Below are 10,274 nucleotides of genomic sequence, written 5' to 3' on the forward strand. Positions count from 1 at the left end.
CTAAAATTTTTTGACCTCCTGGGATTCTCAGTGATTAATAGTCTACCTGGGAATACCAATGTTTCTCCTCTGTTGTCTTTTCACTCTATTTGGAGAAAATATCTGCTTGGTTCTGTGGGAGTTACATAAGTGAGAAGTAAAGACAGTTGAGCCTGCTCTGAAACCATGATAAATAACCCCAAAGTCCTGAGTGTGGCTTCCCTGCTAGAGGCCAAGAAACTCCATACAGACATGGGAAGGACTAGCTGGTACTCCAGCTGCCTGCAGACTGGCACAGGGGCCAGGTACATGAGGCCACATGAGGCTACTCTGAAACATCACCTCTTTGGTAGGACCTGGACTTCCTCTCTCCCATTATGGTGTCAGATTCCTGAGTCCCAGTGGCCCCCTGTGCAGCCATAATAAGTGGCATTGCCAGGAACAGTGGTTAAGTAGCAGGAACCTAACCCTGACTGTATCGGGACTCCCTCCAACTCTTAATAACTTGGGCAACTTACTTGTCCACCAGCACTGTTTTCTCCCAACTTTGCTAAAATAGCCACGTCTGTGATTGCTGATGCCCAGTAGTGACATTTCCATTCTAGGCCAGGGACTGTGAAAAATATGCTTTAAATATACAAAAGAGTCAATATGATTAATGTTCTTAAAACTGAATTTTTTTTTTCATATCAAAACATCATTAAAATGTCTGGAGGAACTGATCACTTTGGTTGCTCTGTGACTAAAGGGACACACTAACTAAGTCTCCAGCTGACAGGAGGCCAAACTCTGCTCAGAAACCAGTGAGCCACATGGGAATAACTAAGGCTGAATTGGAAAATGACAGGAACAGTGCCTCTCACAGGCCAGAGCCCTCACCGGAGCGGTGCACAGGGTCCTCCAAGGAGGTATCCAGCCAGGGCCTCGTGTTTCCTTCTGAAACATGTGCCCCAACAGTATCAGACACAGTCTGGAAGCAACTGCACATTTCTGAATGATGAGTTCTGAGGTGAAGGCTTGTCAGTAGTATAGTAATGTGGGTAAAAGAAAAATGTTTTATTTGGTGGTAGAATTGGTTGGCCCGTAAAAAGGCACCACAAAGCTTGGTTTGACTGTAATGAAGTTAATGCTCAAGGCTCTATGTTAAATTCATTGTCAGGGGATAAAAACCAACCCATCCTCCCTTTTGTTTTTTTCCTCAATGCTTGGTACATGTCACATTGAAGAATACCATATTAGTAATTTCAGCCTCGGGAGCAAATTTTTATGTAAAACTCCTCACATGAGATTGTTCTCTTCAAACATCTAGGGGTATGTTTTCTGGCTCTATCTCCCCATCCCACCCCTCCCCGCAAAAGAGAGTCTCAGGATCTAAACCTACTTTAATTCTATGCCATTGGATAAAACTATTGGATAAATGCCATTAAAGTGCCTGAAGGGACTGATCATTTGTGGTCACTCTATGCTTAAAGGAATGCACTACCCAAGTCCCAGGTGACACAAGGCCAAACTCTGAAACAATTAAAGCAGAATTAGCAAATGACAGCAATATTGCCTCTCACAAGCCAAACCCCACCAAAAAGGCACATGATGCCCTCCCTGGAGTTACAGGGCCTCTTGTTTCTTTCTGGAACATGTGTTCCAACAGTATTAGACACGCTCTAGAAGCAATACACATTTCTGAATAAAGTCCCGAGGTGAAAACTTGTCAGTGGTATGGTGCTATCCAGTATTCCATTCTGTGAAGATACCACAATTTATTAATCCAGTCTACTCTGGGCAGGCACTTCAGTGTTCAGGTTTTCACTCTTATGGAGTGTTACTAAGATCAACTGGTACATGGCTTTTGATAAAGCTATGTATACATTTCTGTTGCTTGTAGACCTAGACATGGTATGGCCTAGTATATATTGCCAAGCTGTTTTCCAGTGTGCTTGTATAAATTTGCACTCCCACCATCAGTGCCTCACAGCATCCTCACGAGTGCTCAGTCTTCTCCATCCTCTGCTTCAGCCCTTCTAGGAGATGTGTCGTATTGTCATATGGTGGTTTCTAACTTCCACTTCCCTGATAACTAATAAGTTTGATAGTATTTGTAAGTTTATTTGCTATTTGAATATTTTCTGTTTTAAATGAAAATTTAAAATGAATATTTTCTGCTCAAGCCTTGTTTACTTTCTATTGGTTTATCTGTCTTTTTCTTTTTGGTTTCTGTAGTTCTTTCTGTATTCTGGACAAAAGTACTTTGAGATTCTTACAGAGACACTGAATTTTGATATAAATTGAATTCTTATTATTATTGTTTTATAAATGTTCTTTTTTGGTACCCTGTTTAAAAGTCTATGCCTTCTTTGCTGCACATGTTTGTTTGTTTTTTATCATGAGTCAAGTGACTATATGTAAGTCTAATTCTGGATTGTAATATATCCCAACCGTCAGTTTGTCTATCCTATAACCAAAGCTACAGTGCTTTAGTTACTATAATTTTATAATATATCTTGATATCTAGTAAGTAAGTCCTCTAGCTATGTTCTTCTCCAAAGTATTCTTTGAATATCCTTGACCCTTTGCATTTTCAATTTTCATTTAACAAAAAGAATCCTGGTGGGGTTTTTAAATCCTTACCCAAGGATATGTTTTCTATTGATTTTAGAGAGAGAGGGAGAGAGAGAAAGAGAAACATTGATGTGAGAGAGACATATCAATTGGTTGCCTCCCATATGAGCCCTAATCAAGGATCGAACTAGCAAACATTTGGTGTATAGGATGATGCTCAATCAATAGAGCCATTTGACCAAGACCATCCTGGTATTTTCAATTAGCATTGTAGGCTTATTTGGACAGAATTAATATCATTACAATACTGAGTCTTCCACCCATGAACATATTTTTTATATCTTTTTGCATATATGGTAATATTTGATTGTGTCAGACATTGCATATAAAAGTAATGATGATCTGAATGATGTTTTCTTTCACCTGAGAGGGTTCCTCCTTTCCTCTGTTATGCAGTTCAGTAAGAAGCTGATCATTCTATCCAATCGGTAACTGACCAAGGTCAGAGATGGGTGGCAGAGTAAGTCTCAGTCTACATATGTCAGCCATCTTCCTTGGGAATGGTTATTTCAAGCTTTTTTTCATATTTTTATTGATTTCAGAGAGGAAGAGAGAGGGAGAGAGCGATATGATGAGAGAGAATCATTGATCGGCTGCCTTCTGCATGCCCCACACTGCGAATTAAGCCCACAACTCAGGCATGTGCCCTAACCGGGAATTGAACCATGACCTCCTGGTTCATAGGTCGATGCTCAACCACTGAGCCATGCTGGCTGGGCTACTTCAAGCTTTTTGGTTGAGAGTCAAATTGGTCTCTTTCTCAATCCTGAAAGACTTCATGATTTCTAGTTCTGTTGCTCACAAATTTCCAGCTTAATTTTCAGCCTCCTACTCCAGGCATCATAATAATCTAGCAAGTGTCTTGATTGGAGTACTTAGGAAGGCTCTCTCCCCCTGATTTGCCTTGGATTTCACTTTGCCTTTTTGAAACTTTTGGACTTCCTTCCCTATCTCCCTTCAGTGCTGCTGTAAATCTCTAGAAGTGAGCCAGTGTCACATTCACATGTGGTAAATTAGCCTTGCTTTTGAAGAAGCCCCTAAAAAGGTTCCAGTTTGTCTCTCCAGCCTCCTACAACTGCTAAAAACCAACTGCTCTTGTATCTTTCTCCTTAGAAATAGCTCAATGCCTAAATCAAACTCAGTCTGCAGGACATATCCTGAATCTTTAAATTTCTCAAAGGGAAAAATTCTCAGGATCTAGCAAATGTTGCCAAGAGGAATATATTCACTCAACTTAGTTGTTCCTCATCCTAGATTCTTTATCTTATTTTTTTAAGTCTATGATTCTTTTTTTTATTGATTAAGGTATTACATATGTGCCCTTATTCCCCCATTGCCTCCCACCCCCACTCCCAATCATGCCCTTACCCTCACGCCCTGTTGTCTGCATCCATTGGTTATGCTTATATGCATGCATACAAGTCCTTTGGTTGATCTCTCCCCCTCACTCCCATTCTCCCCTAGCTTCCCTCTGAGGTTTGAGCACTTGATTCTTTATCTTTTTAACCCATAGATAGATAGATAGACACCAGAGAGTAGGAGGGAGGAGATCAGTGGAGGGGTGTTAACATGAATAGGGTTAGGGTGAAGTGAACAAAGGCTAACAGAGATAAGGAGAAATTAGCTTAATTCTTTTCTCCTCAGCCTATAAAATTAATGTCTGGCTCCTATACTCAACTAAAATTTTATTTTTTAAAAATTGTATTTATTGTTCAAAGTATTACATATGTCTCCTTTTACCCTCATTGACCTCTCCCAGCCCACTCCCGCCTCCTAGCACAGGCCCTCAACCCCTATTGTGCATGTCCATTGGTTATGCTATATGCATGCCTACAAGTCTTTTGGTTGATCTCTTACCCACCCCCATCACCCTCCCCTGCCTTCCCTCTGAGGTTTGACTATTGGTTCGATGCTTCTATGTCTCTGGATCTATTTTTGTTCATCATTTTATGTTGTTCATTATATTCCACAAATGAGTGAGATTGTGTGATACTTTATCTTTCTCCAACTGGCGTATTTCGCAAGTCCCTCCATGCTGCTGCAAATGGTAAGAATTATTTCTTTTTTACAGCAGCGTAGTGTTCCATTGTGTAGATGTACCACAGGTTTTTAATCCACTCATCTGCTGATTAATCCACTCAATAGCTGTTTCCAAATCTTAGCTATTTTAAAATATGCTACTATGAACATAGGGGTGCATATATTCTTTCTGATTGGTGTTTCTATTTCCTTAGGATATATTCCTAGAAATGGGATTACTGGGTCAAATGGGAGTTCCATTTTTTATTTTTTGAGGAAAATCCATACTCTTTTCTACAATGGCTGCACCAGACTGAATTCTTACCAGCAGTTTTCTCCACATCCTCACCAGCACTTGTTATTTGTTGATTTGTTGATGATAGCCATTCTGACAGGTGTAAGATGGTACCTCATTGTCATTTTGATTTGCATCTCTCAGATAATTAGTGACTTTGAGCATGTTTTCATATGCCTCTTGGCCTTCTCTATGTCCACTTTTTAAAAGTGTCTATTTAGATCCTTTGCCTATTTTTTAAAATATATTTTATTGATTTTTTACAGAGAGGAAGGGAGAGGGAGAGGAATAGAGAGTTAGAAACATTGATGAGAGAGAAACATCGATCAACTGCCTCCTTCACACTCCCTACTGGGGATGTGCCCACAACCAAGGTACATGCCCTTGACCAGAATCAAACCTGGGACTCTTCAGTCCGCAGGCCGATGTTCTATCCACTGAGCCAAACCGGTTAGGGCCCTTTGCCCACATTTTGATTGGATTGTTTATCTTCCTTTTGTTGAGTTGTATGAGTCCCCTATAAATTTTGGAGATTAAACCCTTATTGGATGTAACATTGCCAAATATGTTCTTTGATGCAGTGAGCTCCCTTTTTGTTTTGTTGATGGTTTCTTTTGCTGTGCAGAAGCTTTTTATTTTGATGTAATCCCATTTGTTTATTTTCTCCTTAGTTGCCATTGTCCTAGGACATGTATCAGAAAAGAAATTACTATAAGATATGTCTGGTATTTTGCTGCCTATGGATTCTTCCAAGATTTTTATGGTTTCCCATCTTAAGTTTAAGTATTTTAGCCATTTGAGTTTATTTTTGTGTACTTTGTAAGTTAGTGGTCTAGTTTCATTTTTTGCATGTATCTGTCCAATTTTCCCAACATAATTTATTGAAAAGACTGTCTTGACTCCATTCTAGGTCTTGCCTGCTTTGTCAAATATTAATTGAGTATAAAGGCTTGGGTCAATTTCTGGGTTCTCTGTAATATAGCTTGATATCTGATATTGTGATCCCTCTAATTTTGTACTTCTTGCTAAGGATTGCCATGGTTATTTGGGGTCTTTTTTATTCCATATAAATTTTTGGAGAGCTTTATTTAGGTCTGTGAAATATGCCATTGGTATTTTAATGGGGATTGCATTGAATGTATAGATTGCTTTGGGTAGTATGGACATTTTAATGATATGATTCTACCAATCCATAAGCATGGTATATTCTTCCATTTGTTTATATCTTCCTATATCTATTTTTTCAATGTCCTGTAGTTTTCTGAGTACAGGTCTTTTACCTCTTTAATTAAGTTTATTGCTAGGTATCTTCATTTTGTTGTTGCAATTGTAAATGGGATTGTTTTGTTTTGGGTTTTTTTAGTTTCTCTTTCTGTGAGTTCATTATTGGTATATAAAAAAGCCATAGAGTTCTAGGTGTTGATTTTGTATCCTGCTACGTTGCTGAATTCATTTATTAAATCTACTAGTTTTTTGTTTTTGTTGTTTTTATGGAGGCTTTAGGGTTTTCTATGTACAATGTCAGGTCATTTGCAAATAATGACAGTTCTTTTCCAATATGGATAACTTTTATTTTTTTTTAAATATATTTTATTGATTTTTTACAGAGAGGAGGGGAGAGGGATAGAGAGTTAGAAACATTGATGAGAGAGAAACATCGATCAGCCGCTTCCTGCACACCTCCTACTGGGGATGTGCCCGAAACCAAGGTACATGCCCTTGACTGGAATCGAACCTGGGACCCTTCAGCCCGCAGGCCGACGCTCTATCCACTGAGCCAAACCAGTTAGGGCTGGATAACTTTTATTTCTTTTTCTTGTCTGGTTGCTATGGCTAGCATTTCCAATACTATGTCGAACAGAAGTGGTGAAAGTGGGCATCCCTGTCTTGTTCCTGTTCTTAGAGGAAATTGTTTTAGTTTTTGCCCATTAAGTATGATGCTGGCTGTAGGTTTGTCATATAAGGCTTTTATTATATTGAGGTATGATACTTCTATTCTCACTTTGCTGAGAGTTATTATCAAAAAAGGGTGTTGGATTTTGTCAAATATCTTTTCTGCATTAATTGACATGACCATATAGTTTTCATCTTTCAATATGTTTATGTGATGTATCACGTTTATTGATTTGGGGATATTGTACCAGCCTTGCATCCCCAGAATAAATCCCACTTGATCATGGTGTATGATCTTTGTAATGTATTGCTGGATGCAATTTGATAATATTTTGTTGAGGATTTTAGCATCTATGTTCATCAGGGATATTGGCCTGTAATTCTCTTTCTTTGTGGAGTCTTTATCTGGTTTAGGGATTAGGATAATGCTGGCTTCGTGGAAAGAGCTTGGAAGTGTTCCTTCCTCTTGAATTTTTTTGAATAGTCTGAGGAGGATTGGTGTTAGTTCTTCTTTGAATGTTTTGTAAAACTCCCCTGTAAAGTCATCCTGACTAGGGTTTTTGTCCACTGAAAGTTTTTTTTATTACTGCTTCAATTTCATTAGTAGTTATCAGCCAATTCAGGTTTTCTGATTTTTCCTGATTGAGTTTTGGAAGATTGTATTTTTCTAGGAATATATCCATTTCATCTAGGTTGTCCAGTTTGTTGGAATACAGTTGCTTGTAGTATATTTTTTACAATCCTTTCTATGGGGTCAGTTGTTACCTCATCTCTTTCATTTCTTATTTTGTTTATTTGGGTCCTCTTTCTTTGTTTCTTGGTGAGCCTGGCTAGAGGTTCATCAATCTTGTTTATCCCTTTAAAGAATCAGCTTTGGTTCTATTGATCTTTGTACTGCTTTGTCTTTGTCTCTATGTCATTTATTTCTGTTCTGATCTTTATTATTTCCTTCCTTCTACTTATTCTGGGATTTTCTTGTTTCTCTCTCTCTAGTTCTTTGACTTGTTGGGTTAGATAAGTAATGACCAGTTTTTCTTTTCCTTTTTTTTTTTTTTTTTTTTTTTTTTTTTTGAGGTAGGCCTGTAGAGCTATGAACTTCCCTCTTGGGACTGCTTTCACTGTGTCCCATAGATTTTGGATTGTTGTGTTTTCATTTTCATTTGTTTCCAGAATGTCTTTTATTTCTTCTTTGATCTCTTTGGTAACCCAGTCATTGTTTAATACCATGCTATTTGGCCCCCATGTGTTTGTTTTTTGTATAGTTGACTTCTAATTTTATGCCATAGTGATCTGAGAAAATGCTTGATATGATTTCAATTTTCTTGAATTTGTAGAAACTTAGCCTGTATCCTAATATGTGGTCTATCTTTGAAAATGTCCCATGTGCACTTGAGTAGAATGTATATTCTGTAGCTTTTGATGAAATGTTCTGAAGATGTCAATTAGTTCCATCTGATCTAATGAGTCATTTAGGATTGTTGTTTCTTTGCTGATTTTTTATCTAGAGAATTTATCCAGTGATGTCAATGGGGTATTAAAGTCCCCTACCATGATAGTATTGCTGTTGATCTGTCCCTTGAAATCTTCCAGAAGTTTTTTTATGTATTTGGGTGCTCCTGAATTGGTTGCATATATGTTTACCAGAGTTATATCCTCTTGTTGAATTGCTCCCTTTAGTATTTTGAAGTGGCCCTCCTTATCTCTTGTTACGGCCTTCACTTTGAGGTCTATTTTGTCAAATATAAGTATCACTACCCCATTTCATTTCATTTCATTTCATTTCATTTCATTTCATTTCCATTTGCTCAAAATTTCTTTTCCATCCCTTATTTTCAGTCTGTGTGAGTCCTTTGTTCTGAGGTGGGTGTCTTGTAGACAGCATATATATATATATATATATATATATATATATATATATATATATCCTATCTAATAAAAGAGTAATATGCAAATTAACCATCACTCCGTGACAAAAATGGTGGCCTCCATAGCCACAAGATGGCGGCACCCAGTACCCTCAGCCCCACTGCTGGAGTGTCTGGGCCTGTCTGCCGGAGGGGGAAGATCCAGCCTCCCCACCCCACCGGTGCTGCAGCAGTTAGGCCCGTCAGCCCCGCGGGGGTTTGGGGACCAAGCAGCAGGCAGACAAAGCCAGGACAGGCTTTAAACTTGGGGAGGTGCTGGGAGGAACCCCTTCCCAAGCCTAAACCTGGGGCGGAGGCTTTAGGCTTGGGAAGGGGCCAAGCCTATGATTGGAGATGTGGGTGGGGAACCCCTTCCCAACCCTAAACCTGGGGCTGAGGCTTTAGGCTTGGGAAGGGGCCAAGTCTATGATCAGAGGTGGCGGGGGAGGGAGGGACCCCTTCCCAAGCCTGAGGTGGAGGCTTTAGGCTTGGGGAAGTGCTGGGGGAAACCCCGTCCCAAGCCTAAAGCCTGGGGTGGAGGCTTTGGGCTTAGGAAGGGGCTGAGCCTGCGATCGGAGGTTCTGGGTGGGGGTTGGGGGACCCCTTCCTAATCCTAAACCTGAGGTGGAGGCTTTAGGCTTGGGAAGGGGCTGAGCCTGTGTCGGCAGTTCGGTGGGGGGCGGGGACCCCTTCCCAAGCCTAAAGCCTGGGGTGGAGGCTTTAAACTTGTGGAGGTGCTGGGGGAACCCCTTCCCAAGCATAAAGCCTGGGGCGGAGGCTTTAGGCATGGGAAGGGGCTGAGCCTGGGATGGGAGGTGGGGGGACCCCTTCCCAAGCCTAAACCTAGGGAGGAGGCTTTTGGCTTGGGAAGGGGCTGAGCTTGGGATCAGAGGGAAGGGGGAAAAATCAATGGAAACATATCCTCAGGTGAGGATAAAAAGAAAAATAAAGAAATGTTATATCCTATGAAAGACACATCTTGAAAATCCTTAAAGAAAGTTGTCATTTTTTCATGGTGAAGGGACTGGAGTCTGTGTTGATGAAAATACCTGGGCGGCTGTGGTTACTGGCAGTGGCTGCAGCAGTGGGGTGATGGGGCTGGTGCCTTACCCTGATCAGCCCAGTTGCCTCCCACAAAGGGAGGCCAGACTGCGGCTTAGGCCCGCTCCCAATGGGGAGCGGGCTTAAGCCATCTGTAGTATATCCCCCGAGGGCTCCTAGATTGGAGAGGATGCAGGCTGGCCTGAGGGACACCCCCCCATGCACGAATTTCGTGCACTGGGCCTGTAGTATCTCTAATATATATATATATGCATTCAGCTACCCTATGTCTTTTGTTTGGATCATGTAATCCAGTTACATTTAAGGCTATTATTGATAGGTACTTGTTTGTTGCCATTTTTATTATTTAGGCCTGTGTTTATTCTTTCCTTTCTAGTTCTTCTTTTTACAGCAGTTCTTTTAGCATTTCTTGCATTGCTGGCTTGGTGAGAATAAACTCTCTTAGCCTTTTTTTGTCTGTGAAACTCCTGATTTCACCTTCAATTTTGAATGATAGTCTTGCTGGA

The sequence above is a fragment of the Cnephaeus nilssonii genome (assembly GCF_951640355.1).
Source record: "Cnephaeus nilssonii genome assembly, chromosome: 3".
In the NCBI taxonomy this organism is placed as follows: domain Eukaryota; kingdom Metazoa; phylum Chordata; class Mammalia; order Chiroptera; family Vespertilionidae; genus Cnephaeus; species Cnephaeus nilssonii.